Source organism: Oncorhynchus kisutch, linkage group LG20 (genome assembly GCF_002021735.2).
Source record: "Oncorhynchus kisutch isolate 150728-3 linkage group LG20, Okis_V2, whole genome shotgun sequence".
Taxonomy (NCBI): Eukaryota; Metazoa; Chordata; class Actinopteri; order Salmoniformes; family Salmonidae; genus Oncorhynchus; species Oncorhynchus kisutch.
The window spans coordinates 41,498,251-41,511,442 of record NC_034193.2 but is presented as its reverse complement, the minus strand read 5'-3'; positions in this window follow the sequence as shown (position 1 = coordinate 41,511,442).

Here is a 13,192-nt window from a genome sequence, read left to right as displayed (position 1 = left end):
GTTAGACTACTGCAATGCTCTATTTTCCGGCTACCCGGATAAAGCACTAAATAAACTTCAGTTAGTGCTAAATACGGCTGCTAGAATCCTGACTAGAACCAAAAAATTTGATCATATTACTCCAGTGCTAGCCTCTCTACACTGGCTTCCTGTCAAAGCAAGGGCTGATTTCAAGGTTTTACTGCTAACCTACAAAGCATTACATGGGCTTGCTCCTACCTATCTCTCTGATTTGGTCCTGCCGTACATACCTAGACGTACGCTACGGTCACAAGACGCAGGCCTCCTAATTGTCCCTAGAATTTCTAAGCAAACAGCTGGAGGCAGGGCTTTCTCCTATAGAGCTCCATTTTTATGGAACGGTCTGCCTACCCATGTCAGAGACGCAAACTCGGTCTCAACCTTTAAGTCTTTACTGAAGACTCATCTCTTCAGTGGGTCATATGATTGAGTGTAGTCTGGCCCAGGAGTGGGAAGGTGAACGGAAAGGCTCTGGAGCAACGAACCGCCCTTGCTGTCTCTGCCTGGCCGGTTCCCTTCTTTCCACTGGGATTCTCTGCCTCTAACCCTATTACAGGGGCTGAGTCACTGGCTTGCTGGGGCTCTCTCATGCCGTCCCTGGAGGGGGTGCGTCACCTGAGTGGGTTGATTCACTGTTGTGGTCATCCTGTCTGGGTTGGCGCCCCCCCCTTGGGTTGTGCCGTGGCGGAGATCTTTGTGGGCTATACTCAGCCTTGTCTCAGGATGGTAAGTTGGTGGTTGAAGATATCCCTCTAGTGGTGTGGGGGCTGTGCTTTGGCAAAGTGGGTGGGGTTATATCCTTCCTGTTTGGCCCTGTCCGGGGGTGTCCTCGGATGGGGCCACAGTGTCTCCTGACCCCTCCTGTCTCAGCCTCCAGTATTTAGGCTGCAGTAGTTTATGTGTCGGGGGGCTGGGGTCAGTTTGTTATATCTGGAGTACTTCTCCTGTCCTATTCGGTGTCCTGTGTGAATCTAAGTGTGCGTTCTCTAATTCTCTTTCTTTCTCTCTCTCGGAGGACCTGAGCCCTAGGACCATGCCCCAGGACTACCTGACATGATGACTCCTTGCTGTCCCCAGTCCACCTGGCCATGCTGCTGTTCCAGTTTCAACTGACCTGAGCCCTAGGACCATGCCCCAGGACTACCTGACATGATGACTCCTTGCTGTCCCCAGTCCACCTGGCCATGCTGCTGCTCCAGTTTCAACTTCCACCTGACTGTGCTGCTGCTCCAGTTTCAACTGTTCTGCCTTATTATTATTCGACCATGCTGGTCATTTATGAACATTTGAACATCTTGGCCATGTTCTGTTATAATCTCCACCTGGCACAGCCAGAAGAGGACTGGCCACCCCACATAGCCTGGTTCCTCTCTAGGTTTCTTCCTAGGTATTGGCCTTTCTAGTGAGTTTTTCCTAGCCACCATGCTTCTACACCTGCATTGCTTGCTGTTTGGGGTTTTAGGCTGGGTTTCTGTACAGCACTTTGAGATATCAGCTGATGTACGAAGGGCTATATAAATAAATTTGATTTGATTTGATTTGATGATGCTCTCTGCGCTTTTAACGGACCTCTGAGACTATCACAGTGCAGGTGCATTTATACGGAGACTTGATTACACACAGGTGGATTGTATTTATCATCATTAGTCATTTAGGTCAACATTGGATCATTCAGAGATCCTCACTGAACTTCTGGAGAGAGTTTGCTGCACTGAAAGTAAAAGGGCTGAATAATTTTGCACGCCCAATATTTCAGTTTTTGATTTGTTAAAAAAGTTTGAAATATCCAATAAATGTCGTTCCACTTCATGATTGTGTCCCACTTGTTGTTGATTCTTCACAAAAAAATAAAGTTTTATATCTTTATGTTTGAAGCCTGAAATGTGGCAAAAGGTCCCAAAGTTCAAGGGGGCTGAATACTTTCGCAAGGCACTGTACATGGCTACTTCCAAGGGTACATGTCCTTTCACTTCAGGCCACCCTTGCAGGATCACATGTTTCAGTGTCTGGAGCTCCCGGTCCAGCTTAGTGGCTCTCTGGATGTGCTTTAGTCTCTCGCTTGACACAGGGAGGTAGTGTATCATACTGATTGATTCCACTTGGACCTCCCCAGGGCCTCTGTTGTCTTGCTCTGTGAGGTACTCCCTGCTCAGGGTGTCGGCCAGCAACACATGTTTTCCCGGAACGTATCGGAGACTGACCTCGTAGTTTTGGAGTCTCATGAGCATGCGTTGTAGTCTTTTTGGTGCGCTGAGGAGAGGCTTTGTCATGATGCGCTCTAGAGGTCTTGTGATCTGACTGCACTTCCACAGTTTGTCCATATGTGAATTGGTGGAGCCTCTCCGTGCCAAACACCACTGCAAGCAGCTCCTTCTCTATCTGTGCATACCCTTTTTCAGTCTCTGTCAGGGCTCTGCTGGCATATGCTATTGGTTGTCCTCCTTGCATCAAGGCTGCTCCTAACCCACTCTCTGAAGCATCACACTGTAGTACAAGCTGCTCTGTTGGGTTGTAGTATTTCAGCACAAGGGCCTGTGCAATGGTATCCCTGATTTCATTGAAAGCCTGCTCATGTCTCTCTGACCACTCCCACAGTGAGTCCTTGTGTATTAGATGTCACAGTGGTTCGCAGAGCTCCGTGGCGTGCCTACAGAACTTGGCTAGGTAGTTTACCATGGCCAGGAAGCGCTGCACCCCCTGTACATCTGTAGGCCTAAGCATCTGTTAGATGGCTGTCACTTTTCCTGGGTCCACTTTCAACCCCTCCGATGTTAGCAGGTGGCCAGTGTAGGGCACTTACTTAAGCCTGAGCTGCAGCTTCTCCGGATTCAGCTTGATATTGAGCTTCCTGCCTCTGTCCAGGAGCAGTTTCAGGTTTTCGTCATGGTCCAGAGTCGGCGCTTCATCGTTGTCTCCTTCTCACACAATCAGTTTTACGAGGGTATGTTTGGCACACTGAAGTTTATTTTGTGCTTTATCTGGGTAGCCGGAAAGTAGAGCAATGCAATAGTCTAACCTAGAAGTGACAAAAGCATGTGTAGCATTGATGTTACACAGGAAACAGAAACCAAACTTCAGTTAGTGCTAAACACGGCTGCTACAATCTTGACTAAACCAAAAAATTTGATCATATTACTCCAGTGCTGGCCTCTCTACACTGGCTTCCTGTTAAGGCAAGGGCTGATTTAAAGGTTTTACTGTTAACCTACAAAGCATTACTTTCTGACTTAGAATATGTGGACAACTACAAATACCTCCAAAATCCCTACTCAACCTATTGGATGCAGTCTATCACAGTGCCATCTGTTTTGTCACCAAAGCCCCATATACTACCCACCACTGCGACCTCTACGCTCTCGTTGGCTGGCCCTCGCTTCTTACTCGTCGCCAAACCCACTGGTTCCAGGTCATCTACAAGTCTCTGCTAGGTAAAGTCCCACCTTATCTCAGCTCACTGGTCACCATAGCAGCACCCACCTGTAGCACGCGCTCCAGCAGGTATATCTCTCTGGTCACCCCCAAAACCAATTCCTCCTTTGGCTGCCTCTCCTTCCAGTTCTCTGCTTCCAATGACTGGAACGAACTACAAAAATCTCTGAAACTGGAAACACTTGTCTCCCTCACTAGCTTTAAGCACCAGCTGTCAGAGCAGCTCACAGATTACTGCACCTGTACATAGCCCATGTATAATTTAGCCCAAACAACTAACTCTCCCTCTACTGTATTTATTTATTTATTTTGCTCCTTTGCACCCCATTATTTCTACTTTGCACATTCTTCCACTGCAAATCTACCGTTCCAGTGTTTTACTTTCTATATTGTATTTACTTCGCCACCATGGCCTTTATTTTGCCTTTACCTCCCTTATCTCACCTCATTTGCTCACATTGTATATAGACTTATTTTTCTATTGCATTATTTACTGTATGTTTGTTTTACTTCATGTGTAACTCTGTGTTGTTGTGTCGAACTGCTTTGCTTTATCTTGGCCAGGTCGCAATTGTAAATGAGAACTTGTTCTCAACTTGCCTACCTGGTTAAATAAAGGTGAAATAAAAAATAAATAAATTACATGGGCTTGCTCCTACCTATCTTTCCGATTTGGTCCTGCCGTACATACCTACACGTACACTACGGTCACAAGATGCAGGCCTCCTTACTGTCCCTAGAATTTCTAAGCAAACAGCTGGAGGCAAGGCTTTCTCCTATAAAGCTGCATTAATATGGAATGGTCTGCCTATCCATGTGAGAGATGTAGACTCGGTCTCAACCTTTAAGTCTTTATTGAAGACTCATCTCTTCAGTAGGTCCTATGATTGAGTGTAGTCTGGCCCAGGAGTGTGAAGGTGAACGGAAAGGCATTGGAGCAATGAACCGCCCTTGCTGTCTCTGCCTGGCCAGTTCCCCTCTATCCACTGGGATTCTCTGCCTCTAACCCTATTACAGGGGCTGAGTCACTAGCTTACTGGTGCTCTTCCATGCCATCCCTAGGAGGGGTGCGTCACTTCAGTGGGTTGAGTCACTGACGTGATCTTCCTGTCCTGTTTGGAGCCCCCCCTTGGGTTGTGCCGTGGGGGAGATCTTCGTGGGCTATACTTGGCCTTGTCTCAGGATGGTAATTGAAGAATGTCCCTCTAGTGGTGTGGGGGCTGTGCTTTGGCAAAGTGAGTGGGGTTATATCCTGCCTGTTTGGCCCTATGTGAATTTAAGTCTCTCACTCACACACACACACACACACACACACACACACCACACACACACACACACACACACACACACACACACACACACACACACACACACACACACACACACACACACACACACACACACACACACACACACGACCTGAGCCCTAGGACCATGTATCAGGACTACCTGGCCTGATGACTTCTTGCTGTCCCCAGTCCACCTGGCCGTGCTGCTGCTCCAGTTTCAACTGTTCTGCCTGTGGCTATGAAACCCTGACCTGTCCCAGACCTGCTGTTTTCAACTCTAGAGACAGCAGGAGCGGTAGAGATACTCTGAATGATCGGCTATGAAAAGCCAACTGACATTTACTCCTGAGGTGCTGACCTGTTGCACCCTCAACAACCACTGTGATAATTATTATTTGACTCTGCTGGTCATCTATGAACATTTGAACATCTTGGCCATGTTCTGTTATAATCTCCACCTGGCACAGCCAGAAGAGGACTGGCCACCCCTCATAGCCTGGTTCCTCTCTAAGTTTCTTACTAGGTTCTGGCCTTTCTAAGGAATTTTTCCTAACCACCGTGCTTCTACACCTGCATTACTTGCTGTTTGGGATTTTAGGCTGGGTTTCTGTACAGCACTTTGTGACATCAGCTGATGTAAGAAGGGCTTTATAATACATTTGATTGATTGATAGATGGAACGGCTTTCCCAAAAACCTTCTCAATTCAATTTGAAAGGGGTACACTAACAACAAGGTGGACACTAACAACAATCCTTTGGGAAAAAATGAAAGAACTGATCAGACGCAAATTACGTTATTTTTCCTACAAGCATCCTAGCTAGCTAGCTAACTTTAGTTTATCTACTGAAACAAATATTGTGTATTGCTGGCTAACATAGCTACTACTGTGTTACAGTGGGGGGGTCTAATTATGTAGCTAGTTAGGTAGGTAAACATATCTATGACTGAAAATAGAATAGTTTCTACAAATCGGAGCCCTTTTGTATCTCGATTGTAAAACCTCTCTTTTAAATTGTAGATATGGCTAGCTACTAAACAGCAAGCTACAACATTACAACCAGCCACCTAAAATTAGGTTTAACAGCAAACGTCAGCACATGACTGGAGTTGGCTAGCTATTTAGCCTGGCACCTGCTAACATGTTATGCGCCACACTTCACAATTTTTCCTTGTGTAACATGTGTAACATCAGCAACTGTAAATCATTTTACTAGCTAGCTATGTAACATAATTGATGAGGGTTGACATTAGTTATGATTATGACCATGGATGCATTTTAATATCACAGAATTATAGGCATGATGCAAGATAGGATTCCAAAAGATGTAAATAACAATATCCAGCAAACTACCTAAGTTTACTAGCAAACAGTGAGGAAAAACAACTATACAACCATTTCCTGTTGTACATCTCTAAAACTACAGCTGGTTTTACAATAAAAAAATATTTGCCGAAGCATGCCTGATAGACATGGCTGTAGGTAGATACTGTCTGCCTGCCTACCTACCTACCTAGGCAAATTTGTATGGTCTGGTTACTGCAAAGGTTGAGGGTTCCGCAATATTTCATTCTATTAGTCTAGATATTGGTTTAAATGTAATCTCTGTTCCTGTGCACATGTATGCATGTTCAACTAGTCTACCCTAATGTTGATGTTACGGTGGCACGGTTCAACTGTTGTTCAAACTGTACAATAGAGTATTTGTTTTTGTCTTATTGTTACGTACGTCGTTGAATGAGCGAGACCAAAGCGCAGCGTGGAAAGTGTTCATCGTACTTTATTAAATGAACACCAAAAAACAGCAAAATATAAAACGAACGTAAAGCTCTGTAGCGCTAAACAGCAGCTATACAAAGACAAGATCCCGCAAAATAGGGTGGAAAACAGGCTGCCTAAGTATGATTCCCAATCAGAGACAACGATAGACTGCTGCCTCTGATTGGGAACCCTAGCCTGCCAACAAAGAAATAGAAAACTAGAATGCCCACCCAAATCACACCCTGACCTTTCCAAATAGAGAAATAAAAAGGCTCTAAGGTCAGGGCGTGACACTTATAGACGATACCGTGTGGTGCCTGGGCTTCTTCCTGGAGTGGATTCTAGATACAAAAACAGAATTCCTTTGCCTGTGTGTGTAACTGTAGCATAACTGTATCCAGTGAGCTGTTTCCTTCGGGGGATTAGACATTCTGGATTTCAAGCTAATGACTCACGAGGAGCTGAATGGCAGTTTGATCATGACAACTGTCCTCCCACAGCTTTACAAGTATTCCCTGAACTTACTGTATGTTTCTTTGGAATTGCAATTTCTCTCCATCTGCTGATCCCCAATTCTCTTAGCTACAGATTGTTGCACCAGATCATGTGATTTAACCAAAGATTTTTGGTATCCATTACTGGGTGTTATAGGATAGGTACTGTTTGGTGTAGCACAGAGAATTTTCAACCAACCTTAGCGATGCCGTCTTTGATTCAGGGAAACCGGCGTCTCACAATGTCCGTGTCCAGGTGCATAAAGTAATCCAACAATATGTGCGCCACCATCGTGTCTTTCAAGTCTTCTCACTCTTTGATTGAGACAGGTCTCTGTCATCATGACATGCTAGAATTTTGGGGTGGACACTCACCTTTTGTTCAACTTACCTTCCCCTTGTGCAAAGCTAGGGGTTGGAAGCTCATGTTGGTGGAATCAGATTCTGTACCACCTACAACAAAATACAGAACAATACACAATTTAACCACCCATTAATATTATTGATCTCTATTAGACTGGCTAGCTAAGCATACCTAACATGAAAATTTCAATATTGTCAGCTTGCTGTTAGCTAACTAGCTTCACTAAATTGGCAAAAAGATTGCTAGACAGCTGAGACAGTCTGAGAACTAACCATAGACATGTTTTGAATAGTTCACTAATTACTGCATCAAAGTGAAGATTGATAAGCTCAAGTTGCAGGTCAGTGGGAGCGTTATCCACTTTGAAGTTCAAAGGAGAGGAAACCAACAGCATGTAATTTTCCAACACTTTGAAGTCCTCAAAACAATTAGAAAACTCACCATTCAAAGCACGCAGCAGTGATGTATACTTCTCCCGGTAGTCATCTGATAGGGAACAGACTAGTAGTGGCTTCTACTTCACAGGTCAGGAGGAGTAATTTTCCTTTGAAGGCTTTGACAAGGCTGTACATCTGATGTGCAAACAGGCCCTTCCCTTGTAGTCTGGAATTCAGTTCATTCATGAGGGCCATGATGTCCACTGTGAATAAATAAATATTTCGATCTCCACTCTTGCTGGAACACCCTGCATTCATTGTCTACTTTCCTTTTCTTTGAAAAACTAATTTTTTAAAACAATTTCTAGCTTGCTACTATTTGTAATTGTGACGTGTGTGTGTCAGTCTGTCAATCACTGTCTCACCTTGTGCAGTTGTTATTTATACATGCCTTGAAAATAAATGTCCCACAAGCGGTGGGAGTGTAAAGCCTCCTCTGACGAGGAGTATGACAGATCGGACCAATGTGCCAAGTGTTCGTCATGTTTAGTGAAAAGACACTGAACACGAAAATACAAAATAACAAAGTGAAAGACAGAAACGAAAACAAAACAGTTCTGTATGGTGAAGACACAGAAAACAAATCACCCACAACTCAAGTGGGAAAAACAGGCTGTCTAAGTATGGTTCTCAATCAGAGACAACGAACGACAACTGCCTCTGATTGAGAACCATACCAGGCCAAACACATAAATACTACATAGAAAAAAAGAACAGACTACCCACCCCAACTCACGCCCTGACCAAACTAACACAAGACATAATAAAGGAACGTGACAGGGAGTTAAATAATAATAATTCATTTTTGTATCCCTTTTTTCTCCCCAATTTCATGGTATCCAATTGTTTTAGTAGCTACTATATTGTCTCATCGCTACAAGTCCCATACGGGCTCAGGAGAAAGGAAGGTTGAAAGTCATGCGTCCTCCAATACACAACCCAACCAAGCCGCACTGCTTCTTAACACAGCGCGCATCCAACCCAGAAGCCAGCCGCACCAATGTGCCGAGACGAGGACATCCCTACCGGCCAAACCCTCCCTAACCCGGACGACGCTGGGCCAATTGTGCATCGCCCCACGGACCTCCCGGTCGCGGCTGGTTACGACAGAGCCTGGGCGCAAACCCAGAGTCTCTGGTGGCACAGCTGGGGCTGCAGTACAGCACCCTTAACCACTGCGCCACCCGGGAGGCCGGAGTTAAATAATTACACAAAGATGAGTATTCATTGGGCTTTTAATTTGAATAACAAATACGCATTTCAAAACTGTACTAACGCAAATTCTTTATGTGATCTGAGCATGATTCCGCGGCCTGGCCTTTGCCCAGGCCTGAATTTGAAACAATTCCCTAGCGGACTTACACAATATGGACTTGCACAACTTGTTACAAAAGACATGGAGAGGGTGAGAGAGAGACAGAGACAAAAGACTTTGGTACATTTAGAAACTACTCTTACAGTAATCATATACTTCGCACACAAACCGCCACTCGTTTGGAGTAAGAAATCATGAATGTATTTACGTGTAAATGTCAGTGTTCTTTGTGCATTTCTGTCAGAACCAGTCCTTCTTGGAAAGGGTGTTTAGCCTTTTTGCGGCACGCTTGTAAGGCTCCGATTGTCCTAAAGGGGTCCCCACCCGTCTCCTACTGTTGCTCTCCTCGGCCGTCGCCCGGCGACTGGTCGTGTAGTCCTTCACGGAACTACAGAGCTCACTACTTCCACTCGCTCTGGAAGATGATTCTTTGAAGATATGCTATCCAGCCGTGTCGATGGTTCTCAGTGGGGTGATGAGAGTAGCGTACTACGGTGATTTGAGAAGAGTAGTAGAAGGGTCTCACTTAAATTCGCTTTTGTAGATACTTTACTTAGGACAGCTAATCAGCCATACCAGTGATTGTCCGGGAGGTGACTATCGTCTTTACCTCGTGTTGAGATTTCAGAGTTCAAACCACTTTTGGACGTGAGCTGCAGCTCGATGCCTTTCTGGTCTGATATGTTAATTCTTAACCCATCATATTATACAGTTTGTTCAAAAGGGGCGGTTCCACCAGGCTGACACACTCTCTGACCTCACTCAGGGGGCGGTGACTACTTACTTGTACAAAGTTATAGAAACAATTTCCTCCTATAGTTTCTAAGATCACATCCCTCTCTTAACAAAAACACTTTCATAATTTTCCATACAACGATTCGAATGGACACTTCACACATATAGTGTGTATACTTTTCAAGTCACAGTATTTCCTTCATAAAAAATGCCATGACATCACAAAATAACAACCAAACAACATTAGTGGTCTTTGGGTCGCCTCTAACCAATCCCCGCATTCTATGTTAGAAATAGCATGGGCAACGTACACAATGGGCATTAATACGATTCTAATGGAGTTCTCTCATCTCCTCAAAAGTATCTCTGGCTCTGCTCAACGGACTAAGAGACATGAGAGTGCTTCTAGCTATTTTTGGTGACTCCAAACTCCGACAATATTCAAGGAACATTATACATTTGTTTAAATAATCTGTCATCTTATATTTGACGAGGTTTAAGCACTAAACACCATGTTATGATCTTAGTCAGATAAGACAGCATTGTGCAGCAGAGCACAAGCAAATGGCTCAGCTTCAGTGGTGATTTTAGCATGTAAATCTTGGTGGGGTAAACCCAACACAACACTAAACAATACATTCATTCATTGCACTATAATGGTGACAAACTGTTAGGGCATACATAAAGCTGTCCCAACAACTTACCACTGCTACACTTGGTAATCAAAGGAGCATTGTCTGGCAGCCAAACAGTTCCTTCGGCCTCATTTACTGCCATTTAAAAAAACATAGCTGATATGGCTGACTTGCTTAAACAAATGTGGTTTCTACTGAAAATAAAGATGTACAAACTATGGCATAAGGCAGTGGTCACTAACAGGTCGATCCAGATCGACTGGTTGATATTCAGGGCATTCCTAGTCGATCACCAAATATTTCTGTAGAAAAGCCAACGTAACAATAAAGGCTTGCGCTCCTTTTAAAAAATTGTGTTGAGCTGTTGCTGGTAGGTGCACTTGATTCAAAAGTCCTGCGCACCGGATAAGCAAAGTGTTAACATGAGACAAACAGCAGCTCTTTGCTGTATTCGTTGACAGTCTCTCTGTGGTCATGATTTTAAAAGTTACTAAATCTTACATTGGCTAGCAGCCTATTAAACTTGGCTGTGGCCAGGGTCATGGAAGCTCTGTAGCCACGGTGATTTGAGCTATCCGATTGGGCAATGACGTAGGTAACTAAATCGGAAAATCTGTGACTAAATCGTGTGCACCTACTGCATTGCCCAATCGGATATGTCAATGCACCTGTTGATGCTCTGACCTGAGAGGAATGGGAGGTGGTGGAGGAGGTGTGCAGAGTCCTGGAACCCTTTGAGCAGGTCACTGTGGAGATCAGTGGAGAGGTACAGTAAGAAGTTATTACTACATCATTATCTGGAACCCTTTGAGCAGGTCACTGTGGAGATCAGTGGAGAGGTACAGTAAGAAGTTATTACTACATCATTATCTGGAACCCTTTGAGCAGGTCACTGTGGAGATCAGTGGAGAGGTACAGTAAGAAGTTATTACTACATCATTATCTGGAACCCTTTGAGCAGGTCACTGTGGAGATCAGTGGAGAGGTACAGTAAGAAGTTATTACTACAGCATTATCTGGAACCCTTTGAGCAGGTCACTGTGGAGATCAGTGGAGAGGTACAGTAAGAAGTTATTACTACAGCATTATCTGGAACCCTTTGAGCAGGTCACTGTGGAGATCAGTGGAGAGAGGTACAGTAAGAAGTTATTACTACATCATTATCTGGAACCCTTTGAGCAGGTCACTGTGGAGATCAGTGGAGAGGTACAGTAAGAAGTTATTACTACAGCATTATCTGGAACCCTTTGAGCAGGTCACTGTGGAGATCAGTGGAGAGGTACAGTAAGCAGTTATTACTACATCATTATCTGGAACCCTTTGAGCAGGTCACTGTGGAGATCAGTGGAGAGGTACAGTAAGCAGTTATTACTACATCATTATCTGGAACCCTTTGAGCAGGTCACTGTGGAGATCAGTGGAGAGGTACAGTAAGAAGTTATTACTACAGCATTATCTGGAACCCTTTGAGCAGGTCACTGTGGAGATCAGTGGAGAGGTACAGTAAGAGGTTATTACTACAGCATTATCTGGAACCCTTTGAGCGGGTCACTGTGGAGATCAGTGGAGAGGTACAGTAAGCCGTTATTACTACATCATTATTTAATCTATTTTTTTAAAGAGCCGTTTGGGAGCCAAAATAGCCGACTCTTTTTGTTAACCTGAGCCGAACGAGCTGGCTCACTGAAAAGAGCCGGAATGCCCATCACTACTCATAAGTGCTAAACCAACTGATCTATTTTGTTATCAAAGCTCGAGTTTTGAAATATAATATGGTCTGATTAACAATATTGGCAGCCCAATCATACAGCCAATATGCTGTGATAATGTATTAGGCCTACAGCCCTAACCTCATTCCTACAAAACTGTATGTGTGAGGTTTAATGTAAAAAAAATATATACATCTGAGGAGTGGATCTCAGCTTGCTTTTTGACTTGAAAGTGATCTTGACTCAGAAAAGGTTGGTGACCACTGGCATAAGGGGACAACAAGTTGATAAGAGCCAATCCGTAATTTCGATTAAGACATTAATGAGCGAGCTAGGACAGACGTAGTCGATATAACTATTTGTATAACTAATGTACAGCAACAGAATTCAGAACATGGGCCATTCTTACAGTGTTCTCCCTGTATACTAAGTCAGAACTGTAGGATAAATAAAGGGGGCATATAGGCAGACAATAGAAGTTCTTACAATATTTAATGATTACATTTCTCTGAAACAGGTTATAGGCTACATGTGCACCACCAAGTCAGAACAGTAGGTGAAATGAAGAGGTGATAATAGACCAAATTATTCGGGTGAGGCACATGGGCTACTAACAGCTTACTACACAACATAGACTTAGTATTACTTTCTTAGCTACAGTATACATATCTTATTGGCATATTACATAATTTATGCAGCAGCATACAATACATTTTTGGACTCACCTTGTTGTACTGTGATCACTTGAACAGGAACGATGGTCCTTCGTTGGCAAATTTTGTCCACCACAGAAAGCATTGAGCTAGGCTGAAACATCTGCATTTTGGAGCAGCCTTACTCAAGAAAATAAAAGAGACCATGTTGATACGCGGCTTTATTAACTCAATAATATATATACATGTATATATATATATTTTTTTACATTGTTTGCAAACTGATATGTGACAAAAAAATATATATTATATATATATTTTTATGTGGGGCTCAAGCCCCACCTGCCCTG